Source organism: Serinus canaria, chromosome 1, assembly GCF_022539315.1.
Source record: "Serinus canaria isolate serCan28SL12 chromosome 1, serCan2020, whole genome shotgun sequence".
Lineage (NCBI taxonomy): Eukaryota > Metazoa > Chordata > Aves > Passeriformes > Fringillidae > Serinus > Serinus canaria.
Genome location: NC_066313.1, coordinates 62388319 through 62411452, shown reverse-complemented (window position 1 = coordinate 62411452; position 23134 = coordinate 62388319).

Genomic DNA, 23134 nt, shown 5'->3' with positions numbered 1-23134 from the left:
GAGAGAAGCAGTAACAGACATTTGGGGGCTTTTAGGGATATGTATGATGAGTTAAATACATTTATAAGCCTCATATATGTTCTTATTTCACACACCTATTGTCTCATGTAATGAAAAACTACAGGCTTTAGTGGTACACAGAAAATATTAAAATCTTATTATCCAAAATATTTTATTTTGAAAATCTAAAATGAGCAAATAAAATTCCCCTGCAATTTAACTGAACAGGTGACTTTAATTTAGAAATGTCAAGACCCTCACATTGCAGGGAAAAGCTGTTGTAAAAGTCAAAGAATTTCAAGACATAGAATTTGGGAATTTCAGTGTTTACCACATCTTAGACCAAGTGAACAACTAAGTGTTTTCCATTTAATCCTGCAAAATTGAGAGGACCAGGCCCTTGACCTTTGAGAAATCTAAAGCAAGAAATAAATAAATTGATTACTAATATTCTCAGAGCTAGCAAACTGTGCCATCAGTTCTTATTCCATTTCAAATATGACTCTGAACTGGCTCAAATATTTTGTACTCTATGTTCATAGTGCAGTGTTTATCCCTTAGTATTCCACAGATACTGGCTCTTTCACAGTAATGTCTGTTAAATGTATCAGTATCATTTTGCATCTTTGTGAGATGAGGAAACAGAAAAACAAAAAAGAAAGTGAGAAGATCATCTAAAATTAATGTTGACGTGAGCCTTTCAAAAGACTTGCTGTAAGGTTCTAAATTTGAAGTTAGTTACACTGCTTGTGCTCCCTTCCCGTCAGCAATTAATTTATTTGTTGTGGATATTGTTTGAGATAACCTTAGCAAGGAGTCAGTTTGAGATTGCTGGGGTGAATTTATTTATTTGGTTTAAAAAATAATCAGACAAGCCAGAACAACTTGTTTTCATGCTGAACATGAGCCTCATATGAACTTTTCATGTACTAGTCTTTGTCACTTAGTACATTAAATCTTGCTTTTGCTAATATTTAGAAACTTCCTGTTTCTGCAGACAGTCCAGATGGTGAACTTATTTTCTCTTGATAAAAGAAAATTCAAATAAATGGGATTTAAAAGTCTGAGGTAATTAATTTAAATTTTATAATGGACAATTTGCAGATAGTTTTTCTCTGATAGTTGCCTAAATATCTAGTGCAAAAGAAGACAAAATAGGATAAAATTGTTTAAATTGCATTTTAAATGCACTAGTAAGTGATAGCTAACAGACCTCAGAGGTCAAGCCTTTATGCAGAAGAGGCATATGGCAAATTCCTGCTTAAGATCAATTACTTTTTCTGATTTAACAAGAACATCAAAAGTACTGCTATAATAGCTTCATGCCGGCAACTGTGCCTGCCTCTTTTGGGGGACCAACACTGATGCTCTTACATCACTTTTCTTCAGTGATAACTTTGTTTTTCCTCATATTGCAAGGCTGTTGAACATCTGTCAGGAAACAGCTCTCTAACACTTTTCTAATGGTATCATGCTATTTCCTTTAATGAAATTTTAGATAAATGACGGATACAATTTTTATTTTATGGTGCACGAGAATAGCTATTGGTAGGTTTGGTAGCCAGCCATATTCCACATTTCTATTATCAGCATTTAACACCATTTCATGTCACAACATGCAAGTAGTGGATCTTTCCATTGCGATACTGATAGCAATGATGTCTTAAATTGTATGAGCAGCAGTATGAGTGTTTCATGTACTAAACTCTACTGTGTTAGCACTTAATTTCTGAATAAATACACTTTTCAGCATGGCAGTGTTTAGCTCTCACCATTCATCATGATCTTTTTTTGGTAATATCTCCTGTTGACCTGATCATCTGGACTGCCTACTGCAAACCCTCTACCATTTTGCAGACCATTAATTCTGCAAATTTTAATTGTGTCCAGTTTTGACAGCTTTAATTTTCTTGATATCATAGAGAAGTTTTATGAAAAGGTGGCAAATTATTTAAATTAGTGCTGCAACTGGTGTACTATGTAGGATTGCCAAAATGGGAAGAGAGGAAGGCCAGAAAAAAAAATTAAAAAAGGTTAAAAAGTTTTCTTCTGATTCTAAATGCAAGTTCAGGGTTAAATAGTGACATTAGGCTGAGCCTTCAGAGAGAGGAGTAGCCAGTAATTGGTATTAGTCTCCATGACACTTTGTTGTAAACATTTCTTTTCAGATCTACTTCCCCAGGCAATTTCTGATGCGTTGTGGGTGAAGCAAGTTAGTACACTTACAACACAGGGTTAGCTCAACTAAGCCAGAAAAAAATTAGCAAAGCTTGTTCCTCTATTTTTCTCTTGCTCCCAGTCACTGTGTACTTCATTAACAACATTCCTCAGGTTAATCAGAGCTTTTCACTTTGAAAAATTGCTGTCCAAGTCACCATCCCTTCTGGGGGCAATTGAGCAAATTGAGAATGAGGCAATGCACTAACATTTTTTTGTAACAACTTTCAAACTGAGAGGAACTATATATTAACCTTCTTCAGGAAAGGAAGTGAGTACTGTTAAAATCAGCTTAAATTTATGTGTTTTGGCCATTAATCTCTCAAAAGCCAGGCTGGCTTAAATCCAGCTGCTTCTGTAGCATTTTGTACAGGTGACAGACTTAGTTCTCACTCATCACAGAGGAAAATCAAAGCCAAAACAATGCTTACTGAAGACTTTTGATTTTGCCTTGTCATGTTCTTTTAATTCTTTGTCATTGGAAAGCTTTGTCCTAATCTTTCTTGAGAGCCTATAACCTCCAAGTTCCTTTTTTGACATCACAGCTATTTTTCTGCCAGTGCAGTTTAATATGCATAGCAACTGAAGCTTCAAAGTCATCAGTTGACAAGCTGGTGTTTGAGATATATATGTTAACTGCAAGGAAGGAGAAAAACTCCTAGTTCAAAGGAAACAGAAAATAAATGCTCTGTTAATCAAGAATGATTTAAAAGCAACCTCTGAGTATTTAATAATAGAGTCATCCTGTTACAGTGGCAACCATGTCATTCCTAAGTGCTTTGATTTGTTTTCGTTAAACAAATGCACTTTGTCTCCTTGATTAAGTACTACAAAAATAAGAAAAAAAAACCCAGCCAGTTTCATTTCTTTTCTTTGAAATTAAGCATGGTTTTTAATGAACTACTTAGAAAAGTATTAAAGATACAGTTGAGCAATTCCACTTGTACTGATGCATACTTACATTTTAAGGCATGAAAAGGTACTAAAACAGTAGAAATAACTTTTAAAAAGTGTGCAAGAATTCTCTTAAAAAAGTGATGGTTGCTTCCTTTCCTAAGACATAACTAACATGTTTCACTGAGCAGACAGGAAATACCCTCTGAAATATTATTAAAGACAAAGTTCACTGGAAATTACACCTCCCATTTCACATACACTCCTTGTGCTCCCATGGGCACTTCTTCCAGCCACATTGCTGGTCTTAAGCACATGACTCCAGCCCTCTGCCAGGGGATATCAGGTAAGGTAAAATCACATTCTCTTTCTATAAGCAGTTTTTCTTGGGTGACAAAATTCTTTAAAACAGAATATGCAGTCCCTTAGTCATCGTCGTCGTCATCGTCGTCGTCATCGTCTTCTTCTTCTTCTTCTTCTTCTTCTTCTTCTTCTTTCTTCTTTCTTCTTTCTTCTCCTTCTTCTTCTTCTTCTCTTCTTCTTCTTCTTCTTCTTCTTCTTCTTCTTCTTCTTCTTCTTCTTCTTCTTCTCCTTCTTCACAAAAAAAAAAAAAAGGGAAGAGGAGTACTAAATTACCATAAAATGGTCAGTTATTTGATTAATGGTATTTGAGTAAAAGATCCTGTGGGGGATCTGTCCAAACCTCAAGTCTCTTCTACTAAACTCCAGAAAATCCTTTAGCGCTATGGCCTGAACTTTTTTTTAACCTTGAATTGTCTTTACCTTTACTGTCTTTACATTTTATTTTTAGTTTGGCTTGTTCTTATTTTCCTTTTATTTTATTTTAAGCAGGATTGAGTAGATTGGAACTCTTGTGTCTTCTGTAAAATGAACAGGCATCCTAATTTTGGAAGTAGAAAAAGAAAAACCAGACCATTATTCCTTCCCTGGAAAATGAGTAACCAATCTGAACACTAGAAGCTCTTTTGCCATAATCTCTTCAGCAAATATTTTTGTATCCAGTTCCCTTCTTTTCTGCTTTGTCGCCCACAATATCTGCTGTAGACTTCAGAGACATGTCTGTCAAACTCTATAATAAATTCAAAACATAGCTTCAAAGAATATCTCTGTTAATTCCTTTCATCTCACTTGTATGTGAGATGAGTTTCTTTCTCTTCATTGACTTGTCCAAACCTCCAATACTGTTCAAAATTATACCTGTCCCAGCTTTCCAAGCTCTTATCTTGTACCACACCACTACTGTGCCAAGGATGATAAATTTTATCAATATTATTACATCTGTCCCACAAAAGCTGCTGTGCTTCTTGCTATATTGTGTTTCCTTTACCCCAGTTCATTCAGACATTATGACTTCAAGAATTTTCTTTCAGAATCTCTTGGCTGCTGTAACACTTTAGAGAAATCAGCTGATGAAGATTATCATCTTGTAACACAAAAAAAAACATGCACTAAACCAGACCAATAATTGACTTGCATTCTCTTAGTCTCTTCTTAGCATCTTTGTTCTGTACATGATCTGGGCAATGGAGAGCTACACTAGAAATCAATAAACATAACTTCTGGCTGTGGTAGGATGTGTTCCACAAGCTGCAATTTTCAGTTAAAGTAGGTTTAATGTCAAATGGGATCACCTTTCACAGTGCAACTAGCTTTCAGCATTTGCAGGTAATTTCTTGTGAACATTTTAGATGACTATTTACCTTACATTTAGTCCATACCAAGAACCACCTAGAGTTTTCACATGGGAATCAAACTCAAATATGTGTTAAGATTAATCAAAATCTACCAGGGGAAGAAAGCAAGGGCACCTTCAGCACAAACAGGCTTTTAAAAAAAGTAGACATGAAAATAAATTTTACAGGTGATCCTAGAAATTGAGTCACATCTCACTTTAGAATAAACTAGAAATCTGATGTGAAATGTAAAAAATATAGATACAAAGGTCAAGAAAAGAAATAGGAAGTTTCAGCAGCCTAGATTTAAAGTTTAAAAAGAAGAATAAAAAAAGAGAGGCAGAGAAATAGCTACAACATCCAAGCCTGGTAAAATATATTACTTAATTATTGAAAGTTACAGTGGCTAATATTGTTCATAATACAAAACATATATCTTTGAACAGTAAAAATCTCTGTTAGCCATTTCTATCAGTGGAATCTACTAGAATAATTTTAAAGAAGTGAAAAAACTACGGAAAAAATTTCAGAAGATATTGAGCACCATGGCCTTCAAATGAGTAGAGTTAGTTGAGTAGATTTTGCAGTTCAAGAAAATAAAAAAATCTTTTCTGTTTTCAGTGAGCGAAATATCTAACTTAGCCCCAGATCAATGTTCGTCCTTGTAAAGACTTGATGGAAAGCAGATACCTCTGATTTGTATAAAGCAAAGGAAATTAAATTCTTTAAACATGAAAATATTATTTTCAAAGTAAGTGTGGAAATAGAATTCAAAATTATTCTATTTCTGCAAAACAAGAGCTTGATAGAGTAGAAACAAGTAGTAGAGTGTGTGATAAAAACGCTGTGATTCTCAGATGTCACTAAGACAGCTAAGCCTAATATTTTTGTTGAGGAGTTGATACACTTGCTGTTGAAAAATCATTTATAGCAGACTGAAAGTGGTAATTGCATCTTGCATTTAAGCTTTATGTAGCCCATTTTTCCACTGCTCATATTCTGGCTAAACAGATGTGTCATCACTGTGGTTTGATCCTTCACCCACCTGAAGACTTTATACTATGATCCACTCCATGGTCATTGTTTCAGTGGTCCAGAATACTTAAAAGTGACTCTAGGTGACAGTGTACTCTAAATGGTGGGGAAATTGACATCAAGAAAAAATGTATAACCAGCATAAGGAAGGTAAGGAAGGTATCAGCAGCTCTCTGCTTACAGATTACATATACAGAAGAGATTAGAATATTTTAAGAGGTTGTCTTGACATAGGTTCTTTAATTTAAATATATATTTCTTACTTTAAATAAAGTATTTAGTTTAAATTGACTATTTGTGTGCTGTTGAGAATATGAAGTCAAGTGGTATAACGTGTGCAAATATTAGAATAATAATTACATAGCTCTTTAAAGCAGTTTTGAAATTGAATAGCAAGAACATTTGGGGATTTTTTTTTTTTAATGACAGATGTAATTACATAAAACCATTAAGACAATCATGAATGCCAATATGTGTATTGTTGCTCTTCTTTGACAGATGGAAGTAAAAGTTTTTATTTAAAAATACTGGAATTGGTCTTAAATTATGCAATAACAAAGAAGATTATTAGACTCAGTCTAAACATATTATTAATCTGTAATGACATGTGTTAACTGTTAAATTACATTAGATTGCATCATATCTAATCAGCTCCATTAGGTGTTTTTTCTCTCTCACTACCTGCTCACCTAAAATATTCAACTCTAAATATAGCTGCTTTCAGTCATTATGTTATAAGATATAATGCAATAATAGTGACTGCACGTTTAAAGATATAACTTTCTGATGAAACATTGTTACTAATAAATAACTGATCAAAGTGTGTCCCTTAACATTATTTCTACTACTATAATACTGTAGATCAGGTGGAGCTTTTTTGTGATTTCAATTGAAATGGTCAGTAATATTAGAATATCAATGCCCATGAAAAGTAAACTACAGGGAAGGTTGAACTGTAGGGATCTACAACTCTTGCTCCTAAAAGGCAGATTATTCCCCACAGCTTTATTATTATTTATTTATTTATTTATTTGTTTATTATTTTAGTTTTGTTTTTATTTTACTCTAGTGACTATTTTTTTCAGCTTTAGGTTAGTAACTGTTTAATTTTGGTAATTAGTCCAGACCCAATCATGAAATTAGATCAAACCTGAATGAAGGCAGAAGAAAATTTGTCTATATCTCAGCCAATTTAAAATTCAAGAGTATGATTAAGCTCAGTTCTCTTTAGCTGTCTAAAGCTAGACCTCTAAGTTAAGCTTTGCTTTGTATGCTAAGCTGAGCTCCCTCTACGAATTCTAGAATGTGATGCAGCCCAACTTATTTAGGTACCTCTCTAGTTCAACTAGAGAGGGATCAAAGATGACTATTTGGAATAGGTGATCATCCAACTTTTAGAAAGGTAGTGTTAAGATAGCTCTTTCCCTAAATATGATATAAGATAGAGCAACTAGACAAAGACAGAAACATGAGACTGCCAGGAAATTCTGACTCATTACAAAAATAAAATCAGGATTGATCTCAAAACATCATCAGCTTAATTGCTACTTTTTCCTAAGCATCATAGCTAAAGAGAGGTGTCAACACAAACATTGTTAGTGTTTTGTGCATGATCTTGTGAAATAGCAGTGATGAAGGGGAATGACAAAGGAAGAATCATAAAGAATCACTTACCCTCTGGTTAAATTTCTAATTATCAGAATCATTCAGCCCCTCGGTGCTGAATGAAGGAACAAAGCAGGAGTCTGTGAAAGGTCTTGAAAGATAAAACACATCATTTATGTCTGACTCAGTATAGATACTAGTGAAGGAACATGGAAGAGTGCTGTAGTCTGAAGAAAATCAGAGAAAATGTTATTTGCAACAGCATTCATAATGAATAAAAGTAAAACAACATGTACTCATCAAAACAAAAAAAAAAAAGAAGAAGACTGAATAGTCAAAGATGTTGGACTAGGTTTTAGGCATTTGGCTTCTCTTTGGGCATGTCAGATATCAGGAATCTGTAAGACTAACATGTAACCTGGGTATGGCAGCCTGGAGAGCCAGCACTAATTTGAAAAGTTTAGATTTCAATAACATTTAGTGTGGAATTCAATTTACCTAGCTATAAACTTTATAAACACTTGCATATGGATGGATTTCCTCATTTGGTAACAGACAATAACAGGCTCTTTAATGACATATTTCATCTCACCTTTAAAGAAGAAAATAAGTGAAAGAGCTTAAAGAAAAGACTAGGAGCTCTGAATCTCAGCTGACAGCTAAATATTTGTATGACATGTCAAGAGACAGGCAAAGAATTTTAGAAGTCAACGCCTTTGGACTAGAAAAACAAGCCACTGCAAAAAAAATCAGAGGCACCTTTTAGAATACTTCCTTCCAACTTACTAGGAGGCAAAGCAAACTTTGTGCCTGTTTGGTTTCACCAGGCTAACCACAGGCTACACAGGCTGTGCAGCTACTGTCACCTTCACTCCCCCAACACTACACCCAGGAGAGTTCCAGAGATTTTATTTCAAACAGCAAAGCAAGGGGTGGCTATCATTCCTGCTTCCCTACATTTGCTATGCAAAGCCTGTGGATGACTTTCCCCGTTTCTTGAAAAGGACTAGAAAGAAACCAGGCCACAGTGTTTAATATAATATGGTAACAGAAAAGTTTAGCTATCAGCACTTTCAAGATTGTGTCTTCTGAAAGTAATTTGCTACCACTGAAGTCACCAAAACTTTTGGTAATAGAGAATACTTCATGTTTTAAAAACATACACTGATTACAAGGAATATTTATTGGAAGTCTATGCTCCCATCTCTTGGAAATATTAGCAACATATTTTGGATTTATAAAGTCAAATAAACAGTTGATATACATCAACACAATGCCAGAAAAAGAAAAAAAAAAATTTTTTCATTTTGAAGCAGCATCATATTTGGTCCTTAATGCTCTCTGAATTTGTCTATTTTTTCTTTTTGAACAGTTTGCATTACCTTTTTATACAGAAAAACTTTTTTCCATAGTATAAAGATATTTATGCATATATTAAGAGTTAATATAAACAGGTTTTCAAAGAAAGATCAATAGCTAAATACGCAAGAAACTCATTTTCAAAAGAAACAAGAAATATAACAAGACTGTGTGGCAGTCAACACAGAATGTCAATTTACTGTCTTGACAGCAAGGGTAATAGAAGTCTAATCCAAAAAGGAAGAAAGGTAAGAAGCTTAACCTTGCTGGAATGTTGCTGTGATAAATACAGTCTCCTCTGCAGTTGTTCCAGCTGAGCTCAGGATACCAAAAAGGAATGTTGCATTACTCTACACTTAAAAACATTTTTATTTTCTATCTAGAGTTTTTCATAATTAAAAAAAGAAAATGTTCCATTTAAACTAAGATTTGCTTTGTGGTAGCCTGGTTAAGCATTTAACTATATTTAGTCTCAGATTTGTGCAAACTAAGACCTGTTATCATAAAGTCAATTCAATGAATTTAATAAATTACTAATTTATATTTTTTTCTTCTCTTTTGGAAAATAAATAAATCAGTATACACGTTTAAAATTCTAGAGTCCTTCTAAAATCATCTCAGCTCACACTTAATTTGTGAATGTTAAATTGGAATCCAGCATTTTCCAAGTTATAACACTTGACCTGGAACCCGAACATGCCACAACTTCATTGTGGCTGGGAGTGAGCAAAAGACAAGAAACAATGTGGATAAAAAGCTTAGAGGAGATAACTGAACAGGGACATTGAAGGAGAACAGAACAGTGGGTGGAGTGTAACAGAACAAAGAGAAAGAGGGCACTGCTGTTGCCTGCAATGAGAGACACATAGATCATTATTTTTAAAAGAGGGTGAAAGAGAGGGCAAAAGAAAGACCTAGAGAAGATTGAAAGACAGGAATAAGTAAGCACAAAATATATGTGGGACTGGAAGAAAGAAAACTTATTAAAGTCTAAATTTACTCTTCATATCAAATAAATTTTAAAAGGCTGCTGAATTTATCAGTACAATTTAAAACTGGGTATCTGTACAGCACAATTTAGAAGCATGTATATCTGCATTAGTAATCCTGGGATTTCTCACTAACACTGAGGCTGTGTAACAAGGACTGGCTTGTACCCATTCTTTGATGTGACCTTACCTTCCAAAACAGAATGGCAATGTCCAAATATCCCTATTAGGAATGCTCCCTTACTCATGCACCCTCCTTACTCATGCTCCATCCTCAGTGCTGCCTGGAAAGAATCAGAACCAGTTTCTATGAGCTGAAATGATTCTGCAGAACTTCATAGAAATTTAGCAATAAACATGATAGAAAATGTCCACTAATCTTCTTTGTTATTGTCTAATTGACCTGCACATCTTCAGCTAAAAAAATCCGTGAGATTATCTCTATGATGAATCTGCCTTGACAAAGACAATTTTCAGCCATGATACACAGAACATTTCATATCTGAATATAAAGTAGTAGGTCCAGTGGTACTGTAAATCTTGGTAATGTTATCAATAGGCCTATAAATGTCAGTTTTTAAAACCTAAGATTTGTATCCTAACATGAATTGAAAGTTCACAAAATTAATATTTTTGTGAATGAGAAAAGAATAATTTTTCCATATTTTAAACTAAATTCATTTTAGCATCAAAGGTACTGTGACCTCAAACTCTTTTGTGAAGTTTTTCATATTTTGTCGCAATAGTGAAGAGTAAAGCTCCGAAGCATGACAAAGAAGACAAATTGTGGAAAATTGTAATAAAATATGCTGCAAAATAAAATCAGTTTCCATCTTTCAGTGATATGAAATGAAATTCACTTCATCTATTTCTTCTCAAAATATAAAATATCATATGTGAAATTAGATAGTGATCCATTACTCCCTGCATTACACCACTATACAAGAAGTTTCCAGTGTCTGGGCAGATGCTGCACTGATTTCCTCAGAGCTCTGTTTGTGTGCCTTGAAAACTGTTTCTCCATACAACTGCCTATATCAAAGTTACCTGGCTTTACCTTCTAAAGATAAACAGGTTTTAAAGATAGTCAGTAGTAAAATTTTTGAATTTTTTCCTCAAGTAATGTCTTCCAGCAGCATAAAACTTTGGCCAGACCACATTGTAGATAATTTAAGGATGCAAATAAGTAAGTATTTTGGAAGAAGAAACAGAATTTTTTTTTTTTTTTTCAGGGGCTCTATTAAAGAAAACTGAGTTATTTGACCAGGTAGTATTTCATCAAATTAATTATTAGTATTTTTTTTTTAATGTAAAAACTGGAACAGGAAACAACAACAAAATCATGCAAAATTTAAAATAAGCAGAAGACACGCTTTAAGAATGTTTTCTATAAAAGAATAAGAAATATTCCAAATGACAGAAAACAAGCAAATTAGGCAAAGTCCCTACTTTTATAATTTCCATTTCAGACACCTTTTCACGTTAAATGTTTTTCAGTTGTTCACATTCTGGAATTTACTCTTGTGTGTACAGAAACTGGATGGATATTTTTACTTGAGTCTGATTTTTGTACTTCTAGGCCACTGCACATCAGGATTTTTCATGCCCTTCTACAGCCATCATAAGATAGATGAGATATGATTAAGTAAAGTCAATGTGAAGACTTGAATTAAAATCCACCAAAGGGTTAAAAGCTGTGTTCTCATCACCTAGGTTTAGACAGATAGCTCTGACAGCACTAAATTCTGCATAAGGGAACTCTTTAGTGCAAACTCAACTGTCACTACCTGTTCAGCCACTTCCATGTTGTTGTAAACTTTCACTTTCTGTTTAATATCTAAACTGGCAGATGAAAAAAACCCTCTGATTCAGATTTTGCAATAAAACAATGAAAGTTCAAAGCACAGCCAGCTTAGTTTCAGATGACAACCTCCATTGTGGGACCTAAGTGCAGGAAGTTGTATGCAGAATGAAATTGTGTACAGAATGAAAAGTTAGATAAATCTCTTTAAATTCTGATTTGTTCACTCTTCCAGACTTCTGCGCCCCAAGTTTGCCTTCTGCTAAGCACAGCCTAAGGACATTGCCACCCATGTTACAGAGGATAGAGAGAATATGGGGAGAGAGAGAAGGTGGCCATTTCCACAGAAGCAGCCCACATCAAAAACGAATAAGAGCCAAAAGTTTTTAGTATATGTAGGCCATCAAGAAGAGATTTATACAATTAGCCATTCTGCAACTGGTACAAGCTGACAAATGCATTAACAGGCTGAAGAGAGAGGCCTAGTTTCAATTAGTCTCACTATTGATGTAGGAAATCAATATAGAGACGTTAAGGACACAGGTACACTTGAGCTGCTGCAATAGCCATAATGCATTCTAGTGTGGGTGCTAACAAAAGTTAATAAGGATATGCATGCCAGCTCACCAACACAGCACACAGCTTCTCTGTCTGCTTTTACATGGTCTGAAGACCTCTAAAAATAGGTAGAAGAGAGATGGGTCTTGCACAATATTTTGTCTATATTAATTAATATTAAAGGAGTTTATATTTTTAAACCTTTCCAGCCACTTTTAACAGAGGAAAGATCAGATCATTAAAATTATAGGTATGTGAATGCCAGAAATGAGGACATAAACAGATATCTCCAGGAGAAAATTTATATAAATCATAAACAATTGCATCTATGATGCAACTAAAATTATTCTAATGAAAAATAATTATATTTTTCTCATTTTGTTATGACTGAAAAAATACTGTAGATTAGCAAAAAAATCACATATATGCTATGAATTCTCTAAGTGCCTGCATAACTGCTGCAAATTCAGAACAAACATTAATTGGCACTGCTTTGGTGAGGACAGTGATAAAGTTGCAGACCTGTTGCAATTACTGTTAGCACGCAAGATTTGCAAACTCACACAGAAAGCTGAATATCTGTATATGAATACTAATGCAGTTCTTAGCAAATCATTGTAACAAACTAACGAGTATTCCTTCATATATAAGACACCTGATAAAACCAACTTTGATTTTATTGTGGTTTAAGAAGGGTATTCTCTCAATTAGTGCTCCCACTAAAACCACATGCCCCTTTCTCATTTCCCTCTCTCCCTTCTCCCTCCCCCCCTGCTATGGGATGGAGAGGAGAATCAAATTGGAGGCACAAAAGGCAAAGATAATGGGTAGAGATAGGAACAATTTACTGGAAAAAGCAATGTATTAAGAAAAAGCAACATTAACAGCAAATATATTAATAACAAAATTGTACAACAGAGAGAGAGATTGACGTGTCAGAATGTTCCCCACAGAGCCTGCACCCAACTGCAGCCCTGCCAGCCCAACCAGAGGAGAGCCCTTTCTTCTGGAAAGAGACTCGTTTTCCCCAGTCCCTGGCAAAGAGGTGAAGTGATATTCAATAACATCTGTATGGGTCCTAGCCATGTCCCCTCCTGACTACTGTAGAAATTTAACCCTGTCCTGCCTGGAACAAGGACAGCTTTTTTTTACAAAACAAACAAAATAAATTTGGGCCATAGGACCATAAGATGAAAACCAAAACAGAAAAACAATTAGTATCTGAAAAATGACAAAAAATATGGCATAGCAGTATTGTGGAATGGATTTGATATAATTTGATTTTTGTGCCTTTCCTGCATAAGATCAGGCAAATTTATTTATTTGAAAATGACCATTGATAAAATAAATTTAATGCAGTAATAAAAATTAAAAGACACCATACCAAAACAATAATAGAATACAAAAATCTAACAAGTGTTATCCTCTGCTAGTATTTTAGAATATTGAAAATCCTTTACTCCTTGTAAAGGAAATAAATGTCTTTCATATTAAGTTCCAACACAGTAAAACAGTTTAAATTACTTCAACAAAGACATAGCTTCACTATTCACTATTGAGCCATTTTTCATTTGTTTGTGTGAACTTCAGTTCAAGGTCTGCACATGGCTGATAAATTTCACCGCAGCTTTCCTTTCCCAGTCATGATGCCTTAGGCAAGGCCTGTGTGGATGAAAAAGAAAAGTTTAAAATATATACTATTTCCTAAATTTTCTTCTCTCTGCTCTTAATAAGCTACCATGTCTTGAGACTTCCAAAGCCCACATGGCTTTCAATCCTCCTTGTAAACGTGTAGGTTATACTTAACTAAACAATACTGAAAGGTGCATCTAAGCAACAAATTAAGTTTAGATTTGCAAAAGTAAAAAACTACTACTTTTAGTACTGTATCTACCAGAACATAAAATAAACAATTATATTTATACAAATATATATATATAACAAATATATATACTTGTGTGGTATACTTGAATAATAATAAAAAAATTCTGAATACATTACACTGTTATCAGACTTGGATTAAATTTTTGAAAAAAAAAAACCCAAAAAAAAAAAAAAAAAAAAAAAAAAAACAAACAACCCAATATGCTTTGCATATATTTGCTTTAGCTTGTATTCTAAATTGGATTGTTCAACATGATGTGCCAGTTCTTAGGATTGATACAATACATTTGTAATTTTTTTTAAATTTATGCTTATAATCCCATAGCACACATATGCAGGAAGAAAAATAAGGATCTAAACCAATGTAATTACTCAGTAGCTCCAGTTTTATATATTCAGAAAACCCATCTTATTTTATTCACCATGCCTTTTTCTGTCTCTTACTGAGGCAGAAATCTCTGTTCTATAATGCTCCTTTAAAATAATATATATTGCAATATTTGAGTATGTTTCAGTTTTTCTGAGTTAATAGTTCAATTCATAGCCAAACATCCATCAGCACAGTATTTTAGTATAAATTCCCACACCAACAACACACTTAAGGCACATTCAGTTCACAGTTCCACAAATATCACTTGAATTCTTTTATATCTTATTTAAAGAGAAGTAGGAGTTGAACTGACATTTGTTCAGCAGATGATGTATGCAGCAGCCTACAATATGTGTTTAACAAGTACAAAGACTCTTGGAATAAACACTGTAACTTCTATTTTTAAACACTCATGTTTTATGATTGGAAACAGAATTCCATAAGAGGAGGTTCAAGACTGAAATATTACAAGTGGAACTACAGATTTTAACTGAAAGGTTAATTCCTTGTGAGAACATTTCAGGAGTCAGCAGAGGTGATAAGATACTACAAAATACCTGTGGGCCTGTAAAATATTTCTTCCACATGTTCAGCTCCTCTTATTACAAAAAGGAGTTAATAGACCACAAGTAGTGGTTTTTATCAATGACAGCAAACCTTTGTGCTCTCAGGGGTAAAAAGCCCATTTGTGACCACACATGCAAAAAACCAAAAAAGTGGTGCTTCAGGAATATCCTAACATTAGGAGTACATTTTTTTGTACTCCTATCTTTTTGTGAAGACATCTTGAGGCATCAGAGTTTAACAAGAACATTGCTACTTTACAGAGGCTTTGCAGTACAGTTGTGTAGAAAGAAGCTTGTATTTGGGGGACAACGCAGAGAAAAAATATCTAGTGGCTATTTGAGGGTTGAATAGGGCAAAAAACCTCATCATTAAAAAAACCCCACAACAAAAACAAGCAAACCAAAATGTCTTGCATGGAGAAAGATTCAGGAGTAGGAGACAGTAAAGATGATTCAATAGAATTTACCCCAGGAGCTTGTGTTGTATGCCTTGGGGTTCACTAGGAAAATTTCCCAGTAACGCATCAGAAAAGTCTAGGTAAAGAATGTGCCAAAACCTATGACATCTTGAATATATTTAGATGCCTATTTTTAAAAATGCAGCAAATTATATTTTACTGCTGAAAACTAATTTTAATCAGTTTAGCATGTCGTCTGCCTTGCTAAATTATCCAGTCATTGTCCTACCAAAAGATGAAACAAGCACTGTTCTCCAATAATCAAATTAAATAGTACTTTAAACATAAACTAGTTGAGAGTCATGTTATATAAGGTTGTCTTCAGCTTACAACAAAACCGAAAAAAATTAAATGAGAGGCAGTGATGCATAAGCTCAATATATTCGTACAAACCAGGGGTATGTTAGCTTTGCCTTGTTAAATATTTCTTAAGCAATTTTTAATTGACAACATATGTTGAACATCACATAGCAATGTGTGCCAAGCACTTTACATCTGTCATACCCTCCTGAAGCTAATCCCTCTTTCATGTGCTAGCTTTCTTTGTATTGCTGCAGGCTTTGTTTCTGTTTACTATCTTTCAAAAAGAAGAGAGAAAAAGCCAAGCTAGCTGTCAGTGAAAACAGGCTTATTTTCCAACGATTCTAATTCTAGTAATCTTTTGACTGGCTATCTCCTAAGAAATCATTATAACCGGGCAATGACTTGTACAGAAAGAAAAAGCCAAATTCCATTTCTTTCAAGGTGAGAGAAATTCCATTTATATTCCAGGCTTAATGATGGCAAATGGTGTCTTAGAAACTTGGTGGCCTTCAGTGATAGGGTTACTGCATTTTTTTGGTAACAGAAAAGTGTCTAGTGTCTTCTAGACAGATTTGTGCAAAATGTTTGGCACTGAGTCACACAGCACCTATATGTCTTAACTGGAAAGACATGGATTTTTTGGATGGACCATTCAACAGATAAAGAATTCAGTGCAGAGGGAAAGCAAAAGCTGAACACACTAGCAAAGCAAAACAAGGAATTAATTTACTGCTTCCCATGGGCAGGCAGGTGTTTAGCCTTCTCCAGGACAGCAGGGCCACCATACGTAACAGTTACTTGGGAAGACAAACACCATGACTCCAAACATACCCTCTTTAACTCCTTCTTTCCTCTGCTATATAGACAGAGCATGATGCCCTGTGGTCTGGAATATACCTTTAGCTGGTTTGGGACACCCGTTCCAGCTGTGTCTCCTCCCAACCTCCCATCACCCCCAATTTCCTTGGCAGTAAGAATGGCAGAAGAGGCCTTTTCTCTGTTCAAGCCCTGCTCAGCACTAACAAAAACACCTCTATATCATCAACCCTGTGTTCAGCAAAAATCTGAAATAGATTTTTAACGGCCTCTGTGAAGAAAATTAGCTCTACCCCTGCCAAAACCAGCATACTCCATTGGAGATATTCAAAAGTCATCTGGACACGGTCCTGTGCAATGGGCTATAAGAGGGAGGCTGAAAAATAACTTGCATAGTTTTACATTAGTAAGTAGGTGAAACAGTTTTCTCATTCTGAACAGACAATATCTGAAAATAACTCCCAAAACCATGTCAAATTTTTCTACTGAAGCTGTAGTCTTTACTCAGGACTTTTTCTCTGCAGTATATGCCCGGGCAGTGGGGTTTTTTTTAATACTTGTACTAGTTGACATTCTTCTTTAAATTTTGTGAAATAGACAGGTATTATGTTACAAAAATGTAAGATCTAGCATGAAATTGGAGAGATTATGGGTAATGCTTGCTTGCTATATATTCTTTCAATTTATTGTTTAAGTCTATCTACAGCTTTTCAGCATCTGTTCCAATTGAAGTAAAAGAGGAATTTCTTAATCACAATAGAAGGAGGACTGACTGCATGGGCAATGTGTAAATACATTTGTCATAATTACACCTGACCTCTTTTCCCTTTCTCTCTATATCTGAACTAAAGAAAAGAATGTATTAAAAATCTTACCTTGTGATGGAGTTGTAGTAATTTATGATAGTGTATGCAATGCTGTTGGGAATTCAGTGGGGCCCTCCTAACCTGAGAAATTACACTTTGCTGAAGAGAATGAAATTTTCAACATTTGCTTTAAGTGGTGATTACCCCCTGGAAGGAGGAACAAAAGAAATAATGTGAATAGAAGTTGTATATAAAGAAGAGAGGAGGTGGAAGACTAAGAGCATAGTTCTACATATATTTTCCTTGGAAGTGAAGCTAATTTAAGAGGTCCTCACTCCCTACACAAACACATACACCTTGACCCCCCACTGCTTGTTCTTATTCACCATCCTCTCTGTCGTGCTGTTGAAAACATTTGGAAGGCCATAATGTGGAATAGATTCCTGAAGTGAACTCTATTAATGAAAGAACTTCCAAGGTTTGTTATTCTCTTTACAGCACAGCATTACAAATAGTTGCATTGGTACATTTGAAGAAGTGACAAATTCTAACACAGAGGCAGAATCAGCAAGTGGTGTTTGAAAAGTGATTTTTTTAACCAGCTTTGCCACTGAAGAACACATGAACCTGAACCTTAGAAACCCATGGGGAAGGAAAAGAATTCTGCAGAATTCTTATGCTGCTTTGCATAATAAAGGTTCTCCTCAGTGCAGTTCTGTTCTGACTTCAGGATTTTTGCTTAGATTAGTTGTATAATAAATACCAACTTGTTTTATTATAATTATTTATTACTTATATTATTTTATCATTAGATCATGCTGAATTGTCTTTTAGAGTGTTCCGTTCTGGAATGGAAGTGCTTATGTCTGTTTGATAGGATACAGAACAAATTGGGAAGGTTTAATTAATTCTCTTCATAAAAAAAAAAACCCATTTTGCCTAGACCACATAAACAACCCTTGTTCATCAACAACTTGATTCAAGAGACAAAGAAAAGTTGCATAGAAGTCTGACCTTGCAAAATCTAAAGAAAATATAATTTTGTTTTGTCCACAGTGCAAGGAAAAAAATTGTTCCCAGGTCCCAAGGGAACTAGAATTTGAGTACAAAGCATAATTTTTCAAGTTATCCTTTTCCTCTTTCACTTATTTTATTCTGCAAATGTTTTCCATCAATAGCCCAGACAGTCAGATGTAATTCAATGTGCCATGATTAATGATAGTAGGATTACAAAATGTAGTCACCTTGTTCTTTCTAGAATGCAGAAAATTTACTACTTCTATCCTCTTTTCAAAAATAATGAACCCTGAAAAAATGCAGATTTATTTCATGCCCTCACTGTATACACATATGAATAAAACAGATGAAACCATAATTCTGGACATACTATTAAGGACCAATAAAATACTTTTACCAAAGCAAGTATATTTCCATGCAGAACCTTTGTAGAGATGTGTTATTGTAAGAGATATCCAAAAAGAAAAAAAAAGCAATATTTTATAGTTCTTTTTAAGTCAGTTTGGACTAAAATAAACTCTAAATAAATAAATATATGTACAAAAATTTAATCAAAATAATCAAAATCTCTAGATGTTCTGATGTTAAAAAAATGAATATTTTCCATCAATTATCCATATAAATTCCTTTCCAATCTACACTGAGTTTAAGTTCCTGTCTCTTATAGGAAAAGGAGAAACAATATCAACTTAAGTTCATCCAACTAAGCCCAGAGATTCTGATTTCAATTCAGCAAGGCAGAAGTGCACTTTTTGTTTTTACATTTCAACAAGTCATATTTCTAAGATGGTTTTTAGTAACAACTTAAAATATGATTTCACTGTGAAGTTTGATTTGCTTGAATGGAATTTACATTAATCCTTTCTGCATCACCTGTTGACTAACACTCATATGAGATTAAATAAAATATGCATTTAATAAACTTCCTGAAAAACATTTTGCACTAAATGATAGCTGAAAATTCCATAATATAAGAACTAAATAAGAAACCAAACATAATTTGATATGATTCATATATGAACATATATTAAGATTTTTAATATCAACTAAGAAAAACCTCAGAAAATTTCTGCCTTTACTCATTGCTACTGCAGCAAAGATTTCCTTTATTTTCAGTAAATAGGAGATTCAAAAATAAGAGGATGATAAGATGATAAAGATGGAACATAGTCATGCAACAGAAAAACTACATTACCATGACCCTGTCTCTTTCTAGTCTTAACTTTTTTAACTGAAATTTTACAACCAATATGCTACCTTATTAAACACTATCACCACCAATTTTCCCAGAAACATCAACATAAAGGCAAACAGACCTTCACACATATTGTTCTCCAATCTTTCTTGTAAAATGAACTCTCTAAGTCTACCTAGTAAATTTAAATTATAATAGTTTGCTGACTTTTACTAACACAGCCTTAAAAATCTTGTGTGTTGCTATGAATCTTCTGTTCAGATTGACAGCAAAGTTAGGAGAGACTATCTGAAAAGTAATTTCATTATTTTGGTCTAGTCCAGATCTGATAAAGGATAAATATTCCTCTTTTACTCACTGTACTACAAAAATATAAAAAATAGAAAATGGCCTGGTGAAAACACAGATATGAAAATGGCAATGAAAAATTAAAGAATAAGGCAGATTAATTCCATTATCCAAATATTTAATAACTCTAGTAATTTCAAATCTGGCTTATTAGCAAACATTTAAAATTACATTATCCTAAACCCCTCAAATCAAGATGCTCTGAAGTTAAAAGACAATCATATAGAACAGTCAAATCTAGTATCTGCATTTGCCAGCTCTGCTTATCCTGAAATCTCATTAAGTGGCAAATTCTTGAAATCTCTTCTAGTTGCAAATGTGGAAGGAAATGGAGGGAAAGCAAACATATCCAAGTATGTCACTAGGTTTGCTCAAGGTTCTCCTACCACATCAAGTATATGCATGGAGTTTGCAGTCAATTTTGTTTTTCAAATGTGTCCTATCAGTGCCAAGTGACATTTAGTACAAATAGATGTACTTTTTTCAGCAGCTTAATTAAGGGAATAATATGATTTTTCTTTGTCCTAACTAAGCTAATTCTCCTGCTCTCTCTGCTTTTTCTTGGCTATCAGGCAAACAAAACTTCCATGAGACTAGACAACTGTTTCGGATGTTTGCACATTGTCTTGTTGAGTGCAGTGAGAAATGGTTTTATTCAGTTTATTTTTTAAACTTGAGGAAGAACACTTCCCTGAAATGCACCCAAGCACCCAAGAGAAAGATTCCATCTTCCAGTGCTGCTTTTGAGACACTGTGATCCTATGCTACATGAAAAATAAAATATAATTTTGTATTAGAACTTCCCCAGAAAATGCAAGTCATTGTTTTGGTAAATATTCTTGGAGACAAAAAAGACTTCAGACATATCAACTGCTGGCACTGGAGGAAAAGTCAAAAAAAGGCAAAAACTACATTTCAGAGAAGCATACAATTTCATAGGAAAACAATGGAAAATTAGAAAGTTTATTCTATTCAAACCTTATCTTTTTTTTAAAATAAGCTTAAAAATAAAACAAAAAACCCCCAAAAAACTAAAAAAGGAAGAGTACAAGTTTGAAAAATCATAAGAAAATGTGGCCTTCTGGTATAGTTTCTCAGTGGTTTGTTAGGTCATTTATGACACCAGTAATTTTCGAGACAGTTGCATCTAGATGAGGGTGCAGTGCTTGTGTAAGTCACCACTGGAAATGAAAAAAAATGTCTTGGATCCTGAATTGGAGTCCCTTGAGACTAATCAGAAAGGATTTGCTGTCATTTTGGAAAGCTCCTCCTTAAATGAATATGCCTTGGGGCAGCTATATATGAGTGTTCATGGGCAAGAAGGCAAAAATGATTTGTGTTCAAATAATGAAGGAAATAGACAAAACAGCTAATGTCTATAGACATTTCAATTTTATTGGAAAGGTATTTTAAATTATTTGTTTCAAGTTTTGGAGTCTTTTGGGTTGTTTGTTTGCTGGGATTTTTTTTGTTTTGTTTTGTTTTGATTTTCTTTGGCTAGTGTGCAAAATATTGGGGAGAAAGCAACATTATTCAGACAGCTTTCTCATAAAATGTGTAAAATGGTTTCTCTTGAGACTCAGATTTTATCTCTTGACCCTTTTCAAAATTAAAACATTTGTATTGATTTGAATCTGACCAAAAAAAAAAGTAGAGAATGTCTAATAACTTGATTTCTGAGCCATGGATATTGGGAGGGGGTAACAGGTGGAAGTGGGAAGGGAAGGAGGAAAGAGGAAGGTAGGAGAGAGAATGAGAGAACGTCTTTCCTAATATTTATGCTCAAGATGAGGTGCATTCTCTTTTTTCTCTATTTCACAGGAAAAGGCAATGAATAATTTTTAGCATGGGAGTTGTAGATGGACTCATTTGATTTTCGTTTTTCTCATGAAGCCATTTTTAAGGAATTGGTTTCAATTGTTTTTGCATTTGACACTAGTTTTGCATTTACAATATTTTCAGCGACTGAGGTTGTTAGGCTTCATAAGAGAACCAGGCAGGGGAATCCTCCTGTCCCATCCCACCTTTCCCTCTCACTCTCAGCACTGCCATGCCAAGCACCTCATCAGTAACATAATATTGCTGATTTCCATTTAGTCCCAAAGTATATCAGAGGGCTAAATCTGAAGGAGAGCTGACACATGACAAGGAGCAGCATAGGACCGAAGTTAATAGCAACCTTACACTAAAATTATAGATCCCTTCCTGGAAAACTGCAGTAAATAAAGGAGTGTGAAGGTTTCCCCATGCCACAAGATTTGTATACTACTAGTCCCTAGCAAAGCCTTATTTTAAAATACATAATGGCCTGTGACCAATAAAACACACTGATGTGTTTTCATTTTTGTTGAGTGGGAGAAACTGAGAACTGCTAGTGCTTATAGAAGCAGAAATGGCTTTTAAAAAGAATTATTATCCTGATTAACCTGATAGAAACCTCTATAAAATCTGCCGACTAGAAGCAAGGTAATAATGTGTCAATCATGTGTAAAGTCCATAGAATTTGGTACTACATTAATATCCTTTGAGGAATCATATGTACTTGTTCCAGTTAACTCTGCGCTTCTTGACACAAAAAAGGCAAAAAATATGGAATAACAATTGCAAGTTTGCTTGTAATTATCAAATTAAATTACCCTGATGTTTTAGAACATAACTCTGTCACTAACTGTGTCTAGTTTGCAACATCATATATATTTATCTTTTTTTTTGTGGTCCTAATTGCTTTAAAAATCTGATCCATGTCTTCAGGATCTGTTTAATAATTGTAACAAATTTTATACTATTTGAATGGAGTGACAGTTTCTCAGGCTTATGTCTTTCTTTTGGCATTACAGAATGTATCACATATGTACATAATATATGCTGGAATGGTTTTGGCCCATACCAAATGACACACCATGTTTTCTACATATGACTAAGAATAAACAATGGCTTTGGGTCATTTCCAATAAATTGCCTTGTTCTATGGAAGAAAACAATTAAACTGGTGAAAAAATTACAGTGTGCTACTTAAAATCATGACTTTCAAAATCGTGACTATTTTACTTAGTAATACATACATAGCCTGGGTGACCAAATAGCTAGGTTTTTATCTAAACATCCATCACATCAGTCTCAACAGAATAATTAAACCAAAGACACTAGACTCCAAGTGGAGCTTCTTTTGTCATGCACTTGAAATAAGTGACACTCCATATTAAAAAGTAAAAAAAAAAA